This window comes from Populus alba, chromosome 16 (assembly GCF_005239225.2).
Source record: "Populus alba chromosome 16, ASM523922v2, whole genome shotgun sequence".
NCBI lineage: Eukaryota > Viridiplantae > Streptophyta > Magnoliopsida > Malpighiales > Salicaceae > Populus > Populus alba.
In genome coordinates, this window is record NC_133299.1 from 1,637,022 (window position 1) to 1,659,301 (window position 22,280).

Sequence of the window (22,280 nt, forward strand, 5' to 3'; positions counted from 1 at the left end):
CTCTGGACAGAAGGCAATTCCTTCTCCAATTCCTTAAAAAAAAAAACGTAAAATAATATTATAATTTGCAGAGCAATAAAATATCAAATGTCAATTCTTTTTTTTTAATCAAATGCCATAAAGTATACGTATGTCGTTTCATCCAGCCTTACAGGTTAAGGGAGATTATAATTTTTGTTATGTTATAAATTAAAATAAGTAAATAGAGAATTCAAATGTATAGTTAAATCCCAAAAGTATTAGTATACTGAGTAAACAGAGCCAAATGAATGGCTTTAGATAAATTTATTCCTTGCGTTGCAATGGCTGCCAAGTTACCTTGCATGCAGGGTGCCACTAGCAAAATAGGGCTTGCGTTTAGCCAGGTCACCGCCCTATAAACAAAAGGGCTTTTCCCTTTTTAATCATCAAGTGATCGATTGCGTGTAGCCATAAATTAGCCAGCAGTTTTACAGCTTCCAAGCTGGCTGTCTCCAAGACTCTCCATCTCCATAAATTACTCCATCTTCCCGGACTTAACCGGCCTATTCCATCGATTCAGACTATCCATATAACTTAGTTATTATATATCCATAACCGACTAATTAGACATTGTTATGTTATCAAGATTTAATAATTTATGCCTCATCGTTTCATAGATTAAATAAGTGGTCTCTTGAACGGGCACAAATCCCTCGAACGGTCTCTCTTGTCCTTCGGTAAAATTACTACAAGTACAGCTAGCATTATTTAGGAAAAACAATCAACACACAACATTGTTTGTTTTCATTGTATTGATTGAATATAAATTATACAATTTATAGGATAAAAATCTATATTAAAACAGGAAACTAAATATATAAGGAAATCTGGAAACTAATTACAGAATCAATTTTTCTAATTCAAGAAACAAATATAGAATCGTACACTTACACAATCCCTAATTAGATGAGATAAAATCTCAACACTTCCCCTCAACTGGATGGCCAATCTGTTTACATCAATCTCTCGGCAAATTTGGACATGGAAATGGAACTAATGTGGTTTGGAGCTTGGAGAAGTGGCATAGATTCACCTTTATTGAGTCAGGTTTTTTAAGGTTTCATCTTTATCTTTATAATATTTTCCTTTAAAGGATTATCCAGGACTCTCATCTTGTTAAGACTTATAGTCATATTCATCAATGTGTATTATGATGGAAAGGAAATATACATGGGAGATGGTGACTGGGAAGTCTTTTTATCTTTTTTATTCTTCCAAGGAGCTTTATTTTGGTGCTCCATGTCGTAATTCCTGGAAAAATTTAAAGCTTAGGGGATAGATTGTACAGGATAAACTCTCCCTTTTCTTTTGATCCGGCCTGGCCATTGGAAGTGAAGAGAGTTGTCATGGTGTCCAGTGTTCAGGACCATCAAGCGGGATGCACTTGCTGGAGAATGTTTAAGTCGGGCCTTACATACAAATTCTGTAATGGGGTATTCTGCTGTAACTGCAATAAATTGCGAAGGCAACGCATAAGAAATGTTCTGTAAGATTAAGAGAACTGAAAGTCCTGAATTAAATGTAGTAAATTTCTCTCACAGCTGCTGAAGAGCGAGGAATACCAATTGCACTATTTGAAACTGTCTCTGCTTGTTGCTTCATGTGCTTCAAACAACTTCGTCCACTCAAAGAAAAAGGTCTTACACCAATTAAAGGTATGAAGGTCCACTGTTTATCAGCATTTCGGGGTTGTTAATATCTGCATTGCAATTTAGTAACAAAAGATCATAAAGCTAAATGTAATTTTGAAGAGAAAGATATCTTCTTGTTTTATTTCAGAGTAAGCCATTTTTACTGATGGTTTAACATCAAGATTCTATATTATTGCCTGTGATCAAGCCTAATTATCTATGAATAAGGAAATAAATAATTAAAGATTCAATTACAGTATTTGACTAAACTTGATTTCCTATTCCGTGATTGATTTCCTATGTTGTGCTTGATTTCCTTTAATACTCTCCCTCAAGTTGGAGTGTATGTTAATTACACCCAACTTACTAAGTAAAGTCTCAAACTGTGTGAAGCTTAAAGGCTTAGTAAGCAAGTTTGCTGGTTGGTGTGTAAATTGAATGTAAGCTGTCTGAATCATTCCTGCTTGAGTTTTCTCACCTATCAAATGACAGTCTATTTCTATGTGCTTGGTTTGCTCATGAAAGACGAGATTCGATGCCATGCGCATTGCTACTTGATTATCACAGAACAAAGTTACTGGCTGTGTGTGATTTATCTGTAAGTCCTTCAAAATGTTTTTTAGTCATGTAATTTCGCAACATGTAAGTAGCTATGGAGAGATATTTCGCTTCTGCACTTGAACATGATATTGTTGTCTGTTTCTTGGTTCTCCAATAAACTAGTGCCTCTTCAAGTAAAATGCAGCAACCAGTAACTGATCTTCTCGTGTCCTTACAACGAGCCCAATTAGCATCACAAAATGCTTGTAATTGAAGTGCACCTGTGGACAGCAACAAGATGCCTTGCCTAGGTGTTTGTTTGATATATTTGAGCACTTTATAAGTTGCATCCAAATGGGGTTGTTGAGGCTTGTCCATGAATTGACTTAAGATATGCACAACATAAGTCAAATCCAGTCTAGTTATAGTCAGATAGAGTAACCTGCCAACTAACCTCCTGTATGTTGATCCATCCTCCAAAAGCTTTCAATCAGATTGTGTTAGGGACACATTTTGCTCTAAAGGAGACATAGATGGCTTGACACCTAAAAACCCCGTATCATCCAGAATGTCGAGTGTGTATTTTCTTTGTGACAGACTGATGCCATGTCGTGATCTTGCAACCTCGATGCCAAGAAAGTATTTAAATTGCCCCAAGTCTTTAAGCTTGAATTGCTTGGACAAGACAAGTTTGGTGTTTTAGATATCCTGCAAATTATTCCCAGCTAATATGACATCATCAACATTTATCAGTAATGCTAAAAAGTTACCACGATGGCTTCAAACAAATAAGAAATAATCAGACATACTAATGGAATCTTGCAGCCTTGAGCGCACCAAACAACGTGATAAACCACTGTCTAGAAGCGTGTTTCAAGCCATACAAGGATTTGTCAAGTAGGATCCCACAAACATGTTGCCCGGCACACAATTGTGAATTTCATTCTCCATATTAAATAATTGAACCACATTCACATGTGAGAATCGTTCTTGTAAATCAAGCCATATTTGTTTGGCATCTTTGTAGTTGATGATGCTGGTAGCAATATCTTTGGACATAGATCCCAGTAGCCAAGTTTTAACCAAGCTATTACATCGATTCCATTGTTGATGCTTATCTGGTTTCTTCTCATCATGCTTTTTCATTGAGCCATCTATGAATCCAATTTTGTTTTTGACTGCAAGCACCATAGTCATGGATTGGCTCCATGTGCTATAGTTGTCTTCAACCAAGGGTTTTGGCACAAGGACAGCGCCAGGTTGATCTGAATGGTGAAGGTAAAGCTAGTGATAGGGATGATCCCATCTTGCGCTTGAAGACATGCTTCCTTGGTCTTTATCTCCCATGGAAGTCGGCTAAAGGGTTTATGTTTTATTTTGATACCTAGATTAATTGCTCTGATATAATGATATCTTCTTATTTTATTTTAGAGTAAGCAGAGTTTGCAATTTATATTGATGGTTTATCATCAAGATCCTATATTATTGCCTTTGATCAAGCCTAATTATCTATGAATAAGGAAACAAATAATTAAAGATTCAATTATAGTATTTGACTAAACTTGATTTTCTATTCTATGATTTATTTCCTACGCTATGCTTGATTTCCTTTAACAAATTTTGTTTTGTACTTTTTGTGTTTTGCAGACGAGAGCTTTCTAACAAATGACTTCTTAAATAGAGTTATAGACTGGATTCCTGGAATGAAAGGTATACGTGTAAGAGATCTTCCGAGATATGCTCGTTGGAAGGACCCCAATGATCGTGTGTTTAACCACAATATGGAATCAACTGAGAAAGCTTGTAAAGCATCTGCTATTATTGTACATAGTTTTGATGCTTTGGAGCAAGAAGTTCTGAATGCTCTCTACTCAATGTTTCCTCGTGTTTATCCTATCGGCCCCCTTCAACTTTTGTATGGATTATAAGGCCTGACATGGTCATTGGGCAGTCAGCTATTTTTCCAGCAGAGTTTATGGAAGAAACTAAAGAGAGGGGCTTTATTGCTAACTGGTGTCCCCAAGAAGAAGTCCTTAACCACCCATCAATCGGAGGCTTCATAACACATTGTGGATGGGGTTCCACAATTGAGAGCATTTCTTCTGGGGTGCCTATGCTTTGTTGCCCATTCTTCGGGGATCAACAAACAAATTGTAGGTACGCATGCAATGAATGGGGAATTGGAATGGAGATTGATAATGATATCAACAGAGAAAATGTGAAGACGCTTGTAAGGGAGCTGATGGAGGGAGAGAAAGGTAAGAAAATGAAGAAGCGAGCCATGGAGTGGAAAAAATTAGCAGTGGAGGCCACAGCTCCAAATGGTACATCATCCATGAATTTGGACAAGCTTATAAACGAAGTTCTTCTGTCACGAAATTAAGTCATCGCTCAAGCTTGAGCCATGGTTTTCAATTTGGTTGTTGGTGCTGTGTGTCTATTGATTTGGCATTGTTGAATTAAAGCATTAATCTTCATGGTTGTACTGGGGAAAGGGGATGGCTAGTTGGAGGGACACCCTGCTAGCCACTGGGATCAGTCTAAGATATCTTACTGATAAAGCATGGATTGTAGTGTGTCCATATCAGTTGGTATTCTAAATAAATCTTGTATTTTCCATATGAAAGTCTCATGTTTGAACTTTCAATATAGGGAAGATCGAGGGCGAACTTTAATGATTTAATCTTGAATGCCCATTTAATGCACTGCGGGCGGGCACGAGGACATTGTCAATCAAGCCACAGAGTTCAAATCCAACAGTTTGAGCCCAAGTTTAGCTAGCCATAATTCTAGATGTCATGTCCGAGAAAATAACAACAGGCCCAGAAAGCAGAAACGCTATTCCTGCCTGAGATGTCACAGCTGAAATTCTTTCAAAACTCACTTCCAGAACCAGATTTATTCCTAGCATTAATTAGTTCACTTTAATTCCCGACTTGTACTTCTTGAACTTATTACACTATCAACACTCCAAACAAAACCCACGTTTTGTTTCGATGCCAGCCAAATCTCTTGCAAAGACAACCAAAAAGATACCAAGTCACATGAGTTTACTATAGTTCTTGATGATTATATTCTCACGTTTACTTCTTGACATGGTCTTGTATGCCTTGCTGGTAGCAGTCAAGCTTATATTTGTTTAATTTCTCCGGTGATCGTGGGATCGGATTTTATTTATTTATTTAATATAGTAAGAGATTTCAGGCCTAGAGGGAAGGGGCTTATGATCACCACAACACGAAAAATAGGAAGAAAAAGACTAAAAATGAAACTAACAGTGCTAGTAAAAAAATGAAGAACCTGACAGATCAACACCAAAGAGTTTAGCTCCCTAAGAAACAATACTGAAGATAGCATTCTCACTGTGAAACCCAACAAGAATTTTTCTGTTTGTAATCCAAGCACCCAAGAATTTGTGAAAGTACTTTCTTACTTCCAATTCTTTAATAAAAAGTAGTTATGGAGGATCTCAATAGTTGGATGCAGATCTGTAAACACATTTATGAATAGATGGAAAAAAAAGGTTTGGTCGTACAAAACCTATTTTACAAAAACATCAATAATTTTTTGATATGATAGTGCTCAAATTTTACGAGGAGGTTGTATAAGCACTTAACTATAATAGGTAAACTTACTGTGTCCACTATAAAATTAGGCCTAAATTAAGGATTTTTTTTCCAAGTTTTTGTATTTTTTGTCATTAATTTTGAATTATAGCTTTTATTTATTCTTGTAATTTCTTTTCCTTTCTTGTTAATATCCGTTATAAACATATTTGAGTTTTTATCATAATTTCTTGAGAGATTTTTTAGTAGATTATACTTTGTTTGAGAATAAACAGCTCTTTCTGGCTAGAGTTTATCCAACCCTTTTTCATGAATTTCTCTATCTTTGTGCTCTCTTTGCCAGAATAAGTCTCAAGCAACAATCTTGGTTAAGATAAAAAAAGGACTGCGAAAAAGGATCCAAATCCAAGATCAAACGCATCTCATATAATGGAAAGCACATAGATTATATTAAAATGATGCAAGAGTCAAGAAGAAAAAGAATTTAGAAACCCTTTCCAACAAAATAATGCAGCTTCGAACAATCCCAGGACTCAAAAGAGAATGAGAAAATATCGAAGATACAAAATATTGAGGCTCTTATTAACAACACCAGATAAATTAACAATTGACATATAGCACAAAAAGCACATTGAATTAAGAGTACGAGTCAAACTCAAGTAAGTCTTGACCTTTCATGACAGAAGCACTTCGTTTATCAGCTTGTCCAAATTCATGGATGAGGAACCATTTGGAGCAGTTGCCTCTTCTGCTACTTTTTTCCATTCCATGGACCTGCTCTTCATTTTCTTACCTTCCTCTCCTTCCATCAACTCTCTCACAAGCTTCTCCACATTTTCTCCCTTGACGTTGCTATCAATTTCCATCCCAATTCCCCACTCATTGCATGTATACCGACAGTTTGTTCGCTGATCACCGAAGGATGGCCAACAAAGCATAGGCACCCCAGAAGAAATGCTCTCAATTGTGGAGCCCCATCCACAATGAGTTATAAAACCTCCAATTGAAGGGTGGCTGAGGACTTCTTCTTGTGGACACCAACTAGCAATGAAGCCCCTCTCTTTAGCCTCTTTCATAAACTCTGGTGGCAAAATAGGTGAGTCCCCGATGACCATATCAGGTCTTATTGCCCATAAAAATGGATGACCACTTTTAGCAAGTCCCATTCCAAATTCATTGAGCTGCTGCTTTGAGATGACTGCTATACTGCCAAAGTTCACATAAATTACTGATTTTGGTTCCTTGGAGTCAAGCCATTGCAGACACTCAGACTCTTCTTTCCACAGGTTACATCCAATGAACTTCAGATCATCTTCGGGCACTTGCTTGAGAAGCAACTGAAGTGGACCGATTGGAAAGACACGAGAATGCATAGAGAAAAGAGCATTCAAAACTTCTTGCTCCAAAGCATCAAAAGTATGCACAATAATCGCAGAAGCTTTAGAAGCACTCTCAGCTGCTTCCATGGCGTTTGTTAAAAAAACCAACCATTTGGATCCGTACTTCGAGAGAACCTTGGAATATCTCTTAAACGTAGACCCTTCATTCCTGGAATCCCGTCTATGATTCTGTCGGCGAAATCATTTGTTTGAAAGCTCTCGTCTACAAACACAAAGAACAGTTGGATGCAAATTCGGAGGTAATTTCAATCTTCAAAAACCAAAGGACAATAAAAGGTTGATTTCATATTCATACCATCTAGTGGCGCCAGGCCTTTCATTTTCAGTGCACGAAATTGTTTGGAGCACATGAAGACAGATGCAGATATAGTAAAGAACAAGGCAATAGGTATTCCTAGCATTTCAGCAGCACTGATAGCAAATGGCATCAGACCATCAGAGACAATACAAGTCACCGGGGGCACACCAGAATATGTTGTGTCATGAAGCTTGGCAAGCAGGTCATTAAATGAAGCCAGTTGGTTTTTCTTAAAATCTTCAGCAGATACAAGAGTATCAGAAGGAGGGACGCTGTCCGGAATGGTTTCAAATCGAAAATCATGCACGCCATTAAGGGAATCAGGACCTCTAGAATTAAGCAGGAGTCCATGATTGAACTCAGTATTGACAAAGGTTATGTGAAACCCTTTGTGGTGAAGTAGTTTGGCTAATTTTAGCATTGATTTTATGTGGCTTTGAAGTTGGAGGGGGATAAAAACTGCGTGAGGTTTTTCAGCCATGGCTTTCATGCTATGTTTCTTCTGTAGTGTCATATGAATGCTATTATATTAATTTGTTAGGGAACACTCTATGGTGTCAAGGTGTTAAAAGAAATAATTAAATCTATAAATTTAAGTAGTTAAGTAAGATCTAAATGTATCATTTATATTATTTTTTAAGATATTTTTTTAAGAAAAAACTTTGTATTTAATTTTTTTTTATCAAATAAATAAAAAATGATGAGATTCGAATGTACTTATAATTATTTGACCATTAAAATTTTAATATCATATCAAAAAATTGATTTAATTTAAAAATTTTAATTATTAAATAAAATCTCAAAATATAATTTATATTATTTTTTAATAAAATAGATAAATTAGACTTTGAATTCATAGGGACCTACACACAGGAGAGATAATCTCTCAATGATGGATAGTATATCTAATCCAAAACCTTTTATTTTTAGGTTTATCTTATTTATATTCACCTCATTTTTTTTCACCCCAGCCATACTGTTATTGTAAACTACTTTGTACTCAGTTTTAATGTCAAAGAAACCGGGCAGTAGAATCTCTTATTGACAAAAAATCTCCGGTAGGCCCGAAGTTGAACCTGAATTTTGTACACACCTTCAAGTTTTCTTTCGAAAAGGGCTCATAATTGACCTCCTTTGTTATCAAGTCCAACCTGCATCTGCGCTCCTTCACGTGATTCCTCTGTATTGTCATAACTTTTTTTTTTTCACTTTTCCCTACCATCTCTCGTCTGCCATGTCATTATTTTTTTTTATTTTTATTCCTAGACATGGATCTTTCGGTTTTTTTTTTTAAAGCCATTACATCTGCATGAATTTGTTTAAGATTGTTGATTTTGTACAAAACAGTAATCGAAGGATGAATTGGAAACGCATATATATATATATATATATATATATATATATATATATATATATATATATATATATATATAATACAAATGAAATCTTAGCCTTCTCTAATAAACAATACAACAATATACACATCAACCCTGCTATAATCTTCTTTATAAGTATCACCACACCTCTTCTCAAATGTTGGTGGGTTGAACATGACATGGAATCTATGGTTTTTTTTTTTTTTTTTTTCAAATTTGTTGATGATATATGCTACCAATGATCTTTCATGGTTAAAGGCAAGCAGCAGAATCTCTCATGATAGATTCTTTTCTCATGTGTTGTTTGGAATCTTTGACTTCATCGAAATGACGTTATTTTTAATGATGCTGCCCCTAACCTTCAAATTTGTTTCTCCATGATGCGTCAAAGTATTGCTTTATGACTGAGGCTTGATTCCAACTCTTTAGAGCTTAATATAAAGAATGTTTAGTAGGAGGAGTTGGTTTCTTATGATTTGTTTGTTCCCCCTATTTGTGGCTCTCTCTTGTTTCATGCAACAACTTTTGTGCTTTCCTTTACTTTGTTTGTTTATCTGATATAAGTTAGGCTATTATCTTTATAGCCTTTTTCTTAATAAAATTTTGACTGTTAACAAAAAAGAAGAAGAAGATAGTCAAACAAAAAATATCATTTTCAAGTTTCATTTATTGCATTGAAACTAAGAAGCATTGTAAATTAAACAAGACAATTGATAAACCCTAAAACAATGAAAATAAACATAATACTTAAAGGAAACTGCCAACAATGGATGATAGAATTAAACGACCAGTTACATCAGTCTAGACCAGCATAAAAAAGTCTTGACATGGTACAATAATTGTCAACTAAACTAATTTTTAAGTTGTTTAATTACTTATGCCTCATCGTTACCTCATCCATCACAAACAACACCAATCAATGCAAAACCAAACAACATAGGCAAACATCTTTTCGGCACAGACACCACATTAAGCTCCAAAGGCAATTAGATGACAAGAAAAATCAAAAGTTTGGAGTGTTGATAGTGTGATGAATCCAAGAAATCTGGAAATAGTTGTTTCTGTTGTACATACTAGACCGAAAGCAAACACAAATAAAAAACACAAACAAGCAGATTTACATGGTTCCCCAAAACCGAGTACGTCCACAAAGACAATAGATTGTATATTATTGGAGGAGTGATATAATCACTCAACTCAACCCAATACAATCCCACAAAACCAGTGTTTCACTCTTACACTCGGTATTTCTCTCAAATCTGTTCTTTCACACTCTTGAAATTGCACTCACTTGCACTCACCACACTTTCTCTACACTTACACTTCACTTGCACACACTTACTCTCTACACTGTCTCCATTTATAGGAGAATTAAGAAGCATTGGCAGCAACCCATGTGCAGCCTAATAAATGCCAACCAACTACTACAATAAGAAAGTCATGGTGGTTGGAAAAAGTTGACAAACTTGCTACAAATCTCCATCTTAGCAAGATTTTTCCATCTAATCCTCGTGATCAATCAATGATGCCTCCAATGCGCCATATGGCGCTGCACCCTGAAGGTGCTCAACATCGAGAGATGTTGATCAAGTCCAAACAATGTTGGAACTTGATCATTGAGACACATTTTGTGAGCATGTCAGCTGGATTATCTGCGGTACCAATCTTCTGTAGCAGAATATCCCCTTCATCCACAATTTCTTGAACAAAATGAAATTGAACATCGATGTGCTTGGTGCGGGAATGATGAACTTGATTCTTTGCAAGACAAATAGCACTTTGACTATCACAATGGACATCCACGTGCTCTTGAACAATTCCCAAATCTTCAATCAACCCATGTAACCAAATAGCTTCCTTGAAAGCTTTTGTTACTGCCATGTACTCTGCCTCAGTTGTTGACAAAGCTACTATTGATTGTAAAGTTGACCTCTAACTTACAGGCCCTTTAGCAAGTGTAAACACATAGCCTATTGTGGAACGACGCTTGTCTAAGTCACCAGCATGGTCCGAATCCATATAACCAACTAAATTTTATTCGAGTCTATCATCCCTCACAAACTTCAAACCAATATCAGTTGTGCCGTGAATGTAATGTATTGGGTGAAATTTTTGAATTAGATCGTGCTACTTTGAAATCCGATGGTGTTTTTCGTAGTAGTCCAAGGGGTTGGTTTACTTTTGGACATGCTTCGTTTGCCCTGCTCTTCTTCTTCGGACACATTTGACATGGCTCTCGAACCTTGTTTAGAGATGTTTTTGCTGGTATTGATCCAGATTTAGACGCTCAGGTGGAATTTGTAGAATCCACTTAACTGCTTGCTAGTGACCCTTTCCTGGATCATGCATATGCCTCTTCACCATACTGACAGCATGTGAAATATCTGGTCTCGTACAAACCATTGCATACATTAATGCACTAACTGCATTTGCATACGGAATTTGAGCCATATATTTGTGCTCTTCCTCTGTGTGTGGAGACATTGAAGCACTTAACTTAAAATGAGGAGCTAAAGGTGTGCTTACCGGCTTGGTCTTACCATCTACCCTAAATCTTTGTAGAATTTTCTTCAAGTATTGGGTCTGTGTCAAACAAACTATGCCTTTTCTTCTGTCTCTCTAAATCTCCATGCCAAAAATCTTCTTAGCTTCTCTAAGGTTTTCATTTCAAACTCAGTTCTCAATTGAGCTTTCAGTCTATCAATCTCCACCTTGCTCTTTGATGTAATCAATATATCATCCACATATAAGAGCAAATAGATGAAAGAACCACAAGAAGTTTGCGAAAATATACATAGTTGTCAAACTGACTCCGTGTGTATCCATGTTCTGTCATGAACTTATCAAATCGCTTATACCACTAGCGAGGAGATTGTTTCAAGCCATACAATGACTTCTTCAGTTTACAAGCCCAATTCTCTTTCTCAGTGACTTTGAAACCATGTAGCTGAGACATGTAAATTTCCTATTTCAAATCTTCATATAGGAAGACAGTTTTTACATCAAGTTGGGCTAACTCTAAATCAAATTGTGCAACCAAGGCTAGCAGAATACAAATTGATGAATGCTTAAAAACTGGAGAGAATACCTCATTATAATCTATCCCCTCCTTCTAAGCATAACCTTTTACTACCAATCTTGCTTTGAATCGGATGTTGTCTTTTCCAGGATTACCTTCCTTCTTGGCATATACCCACTTGCAACCAATTGTCTTTTTTCCCTTAGGGAGTTGTACCAAATCCCAAGTCTGATTTTTATGGAGAGATTTCATCTCTTCATCCATTGCCTCTTTCTATTTTGCACTTTCTATACTCTGTGCTGCTTCTTTGTAGGTGTAGGGGATTTCATCATCAATCACTGGAAGTGCATAAGCCACCATGTTACAATACCGGGCAGGTTTCTTGATAACTTTTTTCGGTTTACTCGTTGCAATGGATTCTTGTTGTGTGGTTGCTGGAGTTGTTGCATGCTCTTTATCTGAATCTTCTTCAGTAGGGATTGTCTGAACAGTCTTTATAGGGATGATTGAAGTCTCCAACTCCACCTGTTGTGCATCACCAGACTGTTTTTCCTTCTCCTGCGATTTCTCTTGCTGTGATATGCCAGATTCATCAAAAGTGACATCTCTACTCAAAATCACTTTCTTTGATTCAGAACACCAGAGTCTATAACCTTTTACTCCTCCACTAAAGCCCAACAATATAGCTTTCTTGGCTCTAGGATCTAGCTTGGACTTAGTAACATGATAATATGCTGAGCAACCAAATACACGTATAGAGTCATAATCATTTGCAGGAGAGCCTGACCATACCTCCAAGGGGGTTCTTCCATTTAATGCTGCTGAAGGTAACCGATTAACAATATGACGGGTATAGCTTAATGCCTCGCCCCAGAACACTTTGCTTAGTCCTGAATATGATAGCATACATCGGACTTTCTCCACCAATATGCGGTTTATGCGTTCTGCTACTCCATTTTGTTGTGGTGTTTTGCGCACAATAAAATGTTGCTTGATCCCTTCATCCTGGCAAACTTCAAAGAAAGTATCTGAAGTGTACTCACCACCATTATCTGACTGAAGAGTCTTAACTCTCCTTCCAGTTTGAGTCTCCACCATTTTCTTCCATTTCAGAAAGATATCAAGGACCTCATCCTTGTGTTTCATCATGTACACCAATTATTGGGGAATCCGACCGGTGATGTACTAATAATTGCTCATTGGAGGGTACACACATTGACACAATATTTAACGTGATTCGACAAACCACCTACATCCACGAGAGAAGCCATTTGATTATATAAGGAGAGAACAAGATTTACAACAATAGAGGAGGAGGAATTATTCCCTCTTTAGCAACTCTCAACCTCACTCTATTTCTCTCTTCTTAGTGCTGCAATGGCAGCTACTGTTGGCTGCCCTTTGCAACCCACTCTCTCCTATATTTCTCACATCTTTGGCTCTACTATCTCTCTCTCAACTCTCTCTTTCTTAGTGCCTATTTATAGGCTTCAATGGCAGCTCCTTTTCTTCAACAACAGCAGCAGCACATGAGAATTGATGCATTTGTCAATGGTGGTTGCACCCACCATTAAAAATGGTAAACCTACTTCTTAGGGTAGGTTGCACATTTATTGCACATTAATGGCAAATCCCAACAGTTTCATTTATTCCTATCCTTAATTTATTTTTCTCCTGATAAGCCAAATATATGATTAGGAAAGCAACCCAAGTGGACATGAAACCTCCTTGGCGGAAGAGTCTAGGGCAAACACTAGACAATTCTTCAGATAAAGACAACATAAACCAGAGCAAAGTAATTTATTAAACCTTCGACACAGTTCCCTTGAACGGACTATCTTGTCCTTTGGGAGAAGACTCCACACGCAACAGTAGCCAGCCATATTATTTAGCAATAATTTAAATTAGAAAAGCTGAAGATATCATCATGCATGTTTATATGAACTATTATTAAACAATGAAATATTTAGCTACCGAGGTAAAATTTGCTGGTTAAATTTGATCAGTTCAATAATTATATCCAAAGTTATGGATGTTTTCGACATGCCGATTACTTCACGAAACTCAGGTATTTTCTCAGATTTAACCCTGATCCATCGAATCAGACTATCCATATAACTTAGTTATTATATATCCATAACCAACTATTTAGAACATTGTTATGTTATCAAGATTTAATTACTTATGCCTCATCGTTTCATAAATTAAATAAGTGGTCTCTTGAACGGGCACAAATCCCTCGAACGGTCTATCTTGTCCTTTGGTAAAATTACTACAGCAAGTACTGCATCATTTAGGAAAAAGACTCAACAGTCAACACTAGCAATCACTACAAGATTTAACAGTTTTACCAATGGAATTTTTCCATCGGCGTGAAACACATTTCATCGGTAATTAATTTACCAATGGAATCATCGACGGAAATGATCTGTCGGTGAATCTTTCCTCGGTAATTTTTTTCCGTCGGTAAATTCGTTGGTAATAAAAAAAATTATTACCGACGGATTTACTGACGGAACAGACGCGTCGGTAATAATATTTTTTATTACCAACAGATTTATTGACGGAATTACCGACGGAATCCGCTGGTAATTATTTAAATTTTTTGTTAAAAAAATCATTTTATAAAATTATAAAATAATTAAATTAACATAAATCAACACTCTATAATATATACTCAAAATGCTTGGAAAAAATAAAAAGAAAATCAACTCAAACAAATTTGCAACAAATAAATAAAACAAAAAAATGAAGTTGCAATTGCTAAAAATTTAAAAATCATATAAATAAATCAACTACAAATTGATCTCATATGAAACAAATATAGTGAAAAAAATCATGAAAAAAGAAGAAAAAAAATCTTACCTTAATGTAGTTGCAAGTGAAGCTAAGAAGAGAAACAAAATGTCATAAAGCATATTAATTAAAAAAAAAAAACTTAGAGGATAAGAAAAGAAAGAAGAAGAAGACATACCCGAGCATGAAGGAGAAGAGAAGGAGATGAAGATAGAAGAGAAGAGAAAGAAATAGATATTGATGTCCTTTTACATATAGTGAAGAAGAAGATGATGATGATGATGATGAAGAAGAGAAGAAGAGAATAAGAAATGAGTCTATCTCTTGTGAGATAAGAGGATTCAGGCTTTTTATTGGGCGCGTTAACGACGGAATTACTGACAAAATTTGTGTCTGTAATATTTAATTTAAATTTTCAATTTCATAAAAAGTTTTCAGAAACCGCCAACAATCACCGATGATTTTTCAATCCATCGGTGATTTCGTCGCTAATATTTAAATGAAACTTTCAAATTAATTTAATATTTTCATAAAACCGCTAAATAACGTCGACGACTTTTCAATCCGTTGGTGATTTTGTCCGTAAAGAACAACAATTAACACTGTAATTGGAAAGTGAACAGTTTTGGAGCTCTCTGGAAAATACCGACGGAAAATTCTGTCGGTGATTCCCTTTGTAATTAACATGATGAATAATGTTCACAGTTTACCAACGAATTTACTGATAGATTTTACAGACGGAATGTTTTCCGTCGGTAATTCTGTTGGTAAAAATGAAACTTCATCATTTTTTTTTTTGCTTTGTTTGAATTTTTTTCCGACGATAATTCCTTCGATATATATTCCGTCAGTAAAATCCCTCGAAAATTTACCGATATAAATATTCCCTCGATATTTTTGTTTGTATTTTACGATTTTCTGGTAATGAATGTTTGTATGAAATATAAGTGAGCAATGCACCGACACTAATGACCTTGGAAGCAATGCATTTGTTATGAAATATAACTGAGCAATGCACCGACACTAATGACCTTGGAAGCAATGCATTTGTCTTGAGCTTTAATTATCTTTCAATAAAGACACGGTTTTTATTTCATGACAAGAGCACTTCCATCACCAACTTGTCTAGATCGATGGATGATGAACCACTGGGGCCAATTGGCCTATGGATGATATTTAATCGCAGAACATGAGATATTAATTGGAAATATATCCACCACAATAACTTTAGGAAACAACAAAGGAATGACGGTGTCTTTCTGTCTTGTCTTGAGCTTCAATTGTTTTCTTGTTATACGTCATAAGTTTGATTTCTTGACAAGAGCACTTCCGTCACCAACTTGTCTAAATTCATGGATGATGAACCACTTGGACGAGTGGCCTCGAGAGCTAACCTCTTCCACTCCATGGCTTTCTTCTTCATTTTCTTACCTTCTTCTCCTTCCATCAACTCTCTCACTTGTTTTTCCACATTTTCTCTCGTCACATTGCTATCAATCTCCATTCCAATTGCCCACTCATTGCATGTATACCGACAGTTCCGTCACCAACGTGTCTACATTCATGGATGATGAACCACTGGGGCTAATAGGCCAATGGATGATATTTAATAAGTGTTTGGGGATGCGGTTAAATTATGTTTTCTAAAAATATTTTAATATCTGTAAATTAAAATAATCTAAAGCGGCGGGATTGACATAATTGCAAACATGCACAAGAGAACTGTGGTCTAACCCCCTTTTTTTTTAATATTTTAATTTTAAATTAATTTTTTTCAGTATTTTTAAACTATATAGATTTTAAAAATAAATTTTTTAATATATATATATATATATATAATTTTAATGTAATTTCAGATAAAAAACATTTTAAAAAATAATCTTTACTCTATTCCCAAACAAGCTCGTTTAGAAATAAGGTAGCTTTTCCTTTTTAAAAAGTGTATTTACCTTGAAATAAAATAGTAAATTATTATTTTTTAGTGTTTTTATAATTTTATTGGGTTAATATTAAAATAAAAATATTATTTTTAATATATTTTTAAATAAAAAATTCTTTAAAAACCATGATCCATGCAAGTTGTCTTTATTAATTATTAAAATGATTGTGTCTGCTGTTTATCCATGTTAGTTATTAGCTGTTATGTGTGGCATGATAACTACACAATTGCTCTGGACAGAAGGCAATTCCTTCTCCAATTCCTTAAAAAAAAAAACGTAAATAATATTATAATTTGCAGAGCAATAAAATATCAAATGTCAATTCTTTTTTTTTTTTAATCAAATGCCATAAAGTATACGTATGTCGTTTCATCCAGCCTTACAGGTTAAGGGAGATTATAATTTTTGTTATGTTATAAATTAAAATAAGTAAATAGAGAATTCAAAATGTATAGTTAAATCCCAAAAGTATTAGTATACTGAGTAAACAGAGCCAAATGAATGGCTTTAGATAAATTTATTCCTTGCGTTGCAATGGCTGCCAAGTTACCTTGCATGCAGGGTGCCACTAGCAAAATAGGGCTTGCGTTTAGCCAGGTCACCGCCCTATAAACAAAAGGGCTTTTCCCTTTTTAATCATCAAGTGATCGATTGCGTGTAGCCATAAATTAGCCAGCAGTTTTACAGCTTCCAAGCTGGCTGTCTCCAAGACTCTCCATCTCCATAAATTACTCCATCTTCCCGGACTTAACCGGCCTATTCCATCGATTCAGACTATCCATATAACTTAGTTATTATATATCCATAACCGACTAATTAGACATTGTTATGTTATCAAGATTTAATAATTTATGCCTCATCGTTTCATAGATTAAATAAGTGGTCTCTTGAACGGGCACAAATCCCTCGAACGGTCTCTCTTGTCCTTCGGTAAAATTACTACAAGTACAGCTAGCATTATTTAGGAAAAACAATCAACACACAACATTGTTTGTTTTCATTGTATTGATTGAATATAAATTATACAATTTATAGGATAAAAATCTATATTAAACAGGAAACTAAATATATAAGGAAATCTGGAAACTAATTACAGAATCAATTTTTCTAATTCAAGAAACAAATATAGAATCGTACACTTACACAATCCCTAATTAGATGAGATAAAATCTCAACACTTCCCCTCAACTGGATGGCCAATCTGTTTACATCAATCTCTCGGCAAATTTGGACATGGAAATGGAACTAATGTGGTTTGGAGCTTGGAGAAGTGGCATAGATTCACCTTTATTGAGTCAGGTTTTTTAAGGTTTCATCTTTATCTTTATAATATTTTCCTTTAAAGGATTATCCAGGACTCTCATCTTGTTAAGACTTATAGTCATATTCATCAATGTGTATTATGATGGAAAGGAAATATACATGGGAGATGGTGACTGGGAAGTCTTTTTATCTTTTTTATTCTTCCAAGGAGCTTTATTTTGGTGCTCCATGTCGTAATTCCTGGAAAAATTTAAAGCTTAGGGGATAGATTGTACAGGATAAACTCTCCCTTTTCTTTTGATCCGGCCTGGCCATTGGAAGTGAAGAGAGTTGTCATGGTGTCCAGTGTTCAGGACCATCAAGCGGGATGCACTTGCTGTTGAATATTAAACTCAATCCAGAAGTTTCCAGTCAAGGAAGGCAACCACCCACCGACCAGCCGCAGCCGCCAGCAGCCTTCACACCACCGGCCGCCAGCCGCCTTCACATTTGGAAAGTTTGATTTTTTTGTATTCTGTTTCGTGTATAAATAGAGTGCTCAGTTTATGTTATTGTGTGTGGAGAGAATTGAGAGGAACACTTGAAAGAGAATAGAGAGAGAGAGGGTGTGTATTAAGCTTTTATTTTGTGTAATTGTAAGCTTCGGTTTTGTGTAATAAAACAGTGTGTTTTATCCCCTCTGAGTGTCTCAAAGCCACCACCAGTGGTTTCTCCCACCAACAATTGGTATCAGAGCCCCGTTCGCCAGAAAACAGAAGTGTTTTGGGGTATATCTGAATTTTCAAAGTTGTCCAAAACAAGTTTTGATCATTCCACAGTGTATAGCTCATCAAGACGAACTCACTGTCGCAAGAATCAGCCTGATCGGAGACCGCGGTGAGCCCCACGCGCCGCCTGAAGATTCTGCACAGAAGACCACGCGCAGCCCACGCGCCCCGAGGTTGAAGACGACTGAGCCACACGCGCGCCATATTTGAGCCGCGCCGAGCCGCTTACGCGAGGCCTAGCCGAGCCGCAAGCCGAGTCCAGCCGAGTCCAGCCGAGCCTCAGCCGGTCCGTACGCCACGCCGAGCCGAGCGAGAGAATATTCCCCCGAATATTCCCAGAATATTCCACAGAATATTCCCGGTTCAACCCAGCGAACCGCCCGCCGTACAGAATTGGTGTTTTGACCGGTTCACCCATTTTCTGACCCGATTTCAACAAAGTCAGACCGGTTCCCTACTATTTGGACCATTCCGGATCGATCTACAGTGTCCGTTTGTCCAAATTCGGCTCCCAAAGAGGTGATATAGTCATTCCAAAAGCAAAATGACTACAGAAGGTACACATACACTCATCCCGAAGCTGACCAAAGACAACTATGATAGTTGGTGCATCAGATTGAAGGCATTTCTTGGGTCACAAGAGTGTTTGGATATTGTACAAACTGGTTATGATGAACCAGAGTCCAAAGAAAGAGAAGATGCTTTACAAGAGGCACAAAAGCAAGCCTTGAAAGTCAACAGAAAGAAGGACAACAAAGCCAAGACCATCATCTACCAAGGTCTTGATGAAGATACATTCGAGATCATAGCTTCCGCTGAAACGTCACATGATATATGGGAGGCTCTCCAACAGAAATACAAAGGTGCTGACAGAATCAAGAAGATTCGTCTTCAATCTTTACGAGGTGACTTTGAGTTATTGCAAATGAAGTCCTCGGAGTCTATTTCTGATTATCACACAAGGATTATGGTGATAGTAAACCAAATGAGAAGAAATGGAGAAGCCCTCATCGATGCTCGAATTACGGAGAAAATTTTGAGATCCCTAGATCCAAAATTTGATCATGTTGTTGTCGCCATTGAAGAGTCCAAGGAAGTGGACAAGTTGACAGTAGATGAACTTATAAGTTCTTTGCAAGCTCATGAGCAGAAGATAGTAAAGCGAAATGGAGATAAGGCCATCGAGCATGCCTTACAAGCAAAGTTGTCCCTCAAGGACAGATATGAGCAAGGGGAGACTTCATCAAGTGGCTACACCACTCAAGCAGGAAGTCAACAATCCAGAGGAGGATTCCAGAGATTCCAAGGAAGAGGTTCTTGGAATACAAGCTTCAGAGGAAGAGGTGGTAGAAATACCACCAGAGGAGGTCGAGGCGAACAAGCATTCACTCCTAGAGGAAGAGGAGGCGGTTACAATAACCGTGACAAGAGGAATATCAAATGTTATAGTTGCAATCAATTTGGGCACTATAGCACTGAATGCAGAAGCAAAGCTCCGTTAGAGATACGTGAGCATGCTAACTTTGCAGCAAAAGATGACACAGAAGCATCTGCATTTCTTGTCCAACAAGAACTTGGCGAGAAACAGGAAATATGGTATCTAGATACTGGAGCCAGCAATCATATGTGTGGCTACCGAGAGTTATTTAGTAATCTAGATGAGACCAAGCAAGGTCTAGTTACTTTTGGAGATACCACAAAGGTTCCATTCAAAGGTAAAGGCAGCATCCCAATTAAGTTGAAGAACGGCGATTCCAGCTACATCGCCAATGTGTATTATGTCCCAGCCATAAAGCAGAACCTAATCAGCTTAGGTCAACTTTTGGAGAGAGGCTATACTTTTTACTCGGAGAATTGTCATCTGGCAATTAGAGACAACAATTGGAGATTAATGGCCTACGTGAAAATGTCCAAGAATAGGATGTTTCCTTTGAACATCTAGTATGATGCAGCAAGGTGTTTGAGTGCCATCACCAACAGTGAAGAATGGCTTTGGCACCTGAGGCTTGGACATCTGAATTTCACAAGTCTGAAGATGCTAGCAAGCAAGAAGATGGTCAAAGGTTTGCCTCACATTGATCATCCAGATGAAGTCTGTGAGAGTTGTGTCCTCAGCAAACATCACAGATCCAGTTTTGCCAAAGAAGTCAACTGGAGAGCAAAGAGGCCACTGAAGTTAGTACACACAGATGTGTGTGGCCCAATAACGCCTATGTCAACTGGACAAAACAGGTACTTCCTCACTTTTACTGATGATTTTAGTAGAAAGACGTGGATATACTTTCTGAAGAGGAAGTCAGAAGTATTCAATTGTTTTAAAGATTTTAAAGCAATTGTGGAGAAGCAAAACTGGTTATACGATCAGAACAGTGAGATCTGATCAAGGTGGAGAATATACAGCCAACGACTTTGAAGCCTATTGTACACAACAAGGCATCAGACATCAGACGACACCAGCCTATACACCACAGCTGAACGGTGTAGCAGAAAGGAAGAATCGCACGATTCTTGACATGGCCAGAAGTCTGCTCAAAGCAAAGAAGTTGCCCAAGCAATACTGGGCTGAAGCTGTATCATGTGCAGTGTATCTGTTGAATCGCTGCCCGACCAGAAGTTTGCAAGGAGTTACTCCAGAAGAAGCATGGAGTGGTCACAAACCAAGTGTTACTCATCTACGAGTCTTTGGTTGTGTGGCATATGCAAAGATCCCAGATGCAAGAAGGAGAAAGCTCGATGATAAGAGCGAGAAATGCATCTTTGTCGGATATGGTGAAAGAAGGATGGGATACAGGCTGTATAATCCCATCACGAAGAAGGTGATTACGAGTAGAGATGTTATCTTTGAAGAAGATAAATCTTGGCAATGGAATGGTGATGACCAAGAAGCAATCAAATGGATCAATCTTGATTTGATCCTTGAAGGTGAAGAAGTACCAACAGTACTTGTCGAAGAACGGATTGTACCTGCAGAAGAACTGATTGTACCAGCAGCTGAACCACAAAGTCCGGTGTTTATACCAGCAGCTAAACCACAAAGTCCGGTACACAGATTCCCTGTATTCAACAGGAGGAACACACCAGGAGCATCATCATCAACACCACCAGCATCCTCATCAGAAGGACCAAGAAGGATGCGGAATCTTGAAGAGTTGTACGATACCACTCAGGTTATAGAAGATACAACTCTGTTTTGTTTCTTTGCAGATAGTGACCCACTAAGCTTCGATGAAGCTATCACAGACGAGAAGTGGATAGAAGCAATGGATGAAGAAATACATGCCATTGAGAAGAATGATACCTGGAAGCTGACTTATCTACCAGAAAACAAGAAAGCAATAGGTGTCAAATGGGTCTACAAGACAAAGAAGAACGCCAAAGGAGAAGTGCAAAGATACAAAGCCAGATTAGTGGCTAAAGGCTACAAACAGAGAGAAGGCATTGACTATGGAGAAGTATTTGCTCCAGTAGCCCGGCTAGAAACAATCAGACTGATGATCTCACTAGCTGCACAACATAGATGGAAGATCTATCAACTCGATGTGAAGTCAGCATTTCTGAATGGCTTCCTAGAAGAAGAAATCTATGTTGAACAACCACTTGGATACATTAATGCTGAAAATGAAGGCAAAGTATACAAGTTGAAGAAGGCTCTCTATGGTTTGA

General features: G+C 37.1%; 2 pseudogenes; one reads left to right on the top strand and one right to left on the bottom strand.

Annotated features, from left to right (window-relative positions):
* Window positions 1–1,555: 1,555 nt before the first annotated feature.
* On the top strand, window positions 1,556–4,811 carry LOC140954719 (7-deoxyloganetin glucosyltransferase-like; annotated as a pseudogene).
* A 1,417-nt stretch (window positions 4,812–6,228) lies between these two features.
* Window positions 6,229–7,973, bottom strand: LOC118033120 (7-deoxyloganetin glucosyltransferase-like; annotated as a pseudogene).
* Window positions 7,974–22,280: the final 14,307 nt, after the last annotated feature.